Genomic DNA, 1631 nt, shown 5'->3' on the forward strand with positions numbered 1-1631 from the left:
TTACTTTCCCATAGATAAGGTTTTTTCTTATACTAATCTATTCCCGTAGGTTTTTTTTGAGTTTCAGTTTCTAAACCTTTTCAATTCTAGGTGATATGTGTCACACCTTATAGTGTAGTCCAGCTGTTTGCATATGAAACCTACAAGGTAATAGCAAAACTATTTAATAAAAATTCCTAACACTCCATCTTATATGTATCTATGGTCTTTAGTGTTTCAAACATTTGATTAGTATTTTACCTACGAATTTCTAGAAACTTCTTAGGGGGAAGGATGGTGAGCTCTCTGTTATCGAAAGACTCACTACTGGTGCTTTTGCTGGCATGACTTCAACTTTTGTGAGTAATATAGCAAATGAGATCAGTTCTGAACTCAACTTTATGGGTGATTATTTGTATTGGATCTTGTATTTTCTATATCAGTACCCTATATGTATGTCTATTAACAAATATTAAAGCCTATAATCCTTGCTATTTGTTTCTTTATAGGTAACATACCCTCTTGATGTCTTGAGGTTAAGATTAGCTGTTGAGCCTGGGTATAAAACAATGTCTGAGGTAAGACTGACCAATTTGAATTGTATTTCTGAAGGAGTTTCTCTATATATCATGGGTATTATTGGATTGTTTTCAGGTTGCCTTGAACATGCTAAGAGAGGAGGGAGTTGGGTCATTTTATACTTATAGCGATCCCGGTTTTCCTTTCCTTTGATTATTGTATTCCGGACTTGGTTTCGTGGTTATGTTGTTGTCTTATTCTCATTTACATCTTTTACTCTTTGTATTTGAGTCTTGGGTTGTGTTGGGCGTGTTTCGAACAGGTTGGTTGAGCTTTAGTCCCATTCCTTGTTGCCCAGATTTTTGGTGGTCCGCTTGAGCGGGTCCCTTTGCGCTCGAGCAGAGTTTACACACTTTCAGCATTTTGTGCCTCTGCAAAACTTCTGCAGGTGTGTTTTTCACACTCGAGCGGATTTCCTCGCGCTCGAGTGGGTGTACAATGTCTGTAAAAGTACTGGACGAGTGTAATCTACACTCGAGCGGGTTTCCCTTTGCGCTCGAGTAGGTGTGTTTTACAGTTGTGTCTTGACGCTCGAGCGGGTACTTGCGCTCGAGCGGGTCTAATTTTTGTGTTTTACACTCGACCGTCCTATTCTCTGCTCGAGCGGGTCATACGTATATCAGATTGCAGCTGAGCCATTTTAAATCACTTTTTCAACTTTCTCTCTCTCTCTCTCTAACTTTTCAAAACCCTAATTTCAGTAGCCTCTCTCTTTACATCCTCTCTCTCTCTAAGAATCCATCTCTCTCTAGAGTGTTTCTACCTTAGTTCCTTTGTATAAAAGGTAGAGTTTGGCTTGGGCTATCTTTGGATCCGAAAAGGTGTTGATTTGGAGCATCTTTGGGTTTCTTCATCTTTCCCTTTGGGCTTCAAACTTTGAGGTAGGGTGTAGACACCCCATTTTGACCGTCCTCAAGACTTGGACGTCACCATCGGAACACTCGGTGATTATCCATGTCTGTGTTCGTCTTGAGTCCCCGGAAGCCTTGGCAGCGCGCCTCGTCGCAGGACCTCTCGACTCGACTGTTTTGTGCTTGGTTTAACACTAAACACTTGTGTTTTGCCTTTGAGAG

At 40.8% G+C, this 1631-nt stretch overlaps 1 long non-coding RNA gene across 1 annotated transcript; it reads left to right on the forward strand.

Annotated features, from left to right (window-relative positions):
• The first annotated feature begins 306 nt into the window (after window positions 1-306).
• On the forward strand, window positions 307-681 carry LOC145790019 (uncharacterized). Its single transcript, XR_014328578.1, has 3 exons — window positions 307-338; window positions 489-557; window positions 634-681. It is a non-coding gene; the product is annotated as an uncharacterized LOC145790019 (long non-coding RNA).
• The last annotated feature ends 950 nt before the right edge of the window (window positions 682-1631 follow it).

This window comes from Camellia sinensis, chromosome 1, assembly GCF_055761805.1.
Source record: "Camellia sinensis isolate YWXY chromosome 1, ASM5576180v1, whole genome shotgun sequence".
NCBI lineage: Eukaryota > Viridiplantae > Streptophyta > Magnoliopsida > Ericales > Theaceae > Camellia > Camellia sinensis.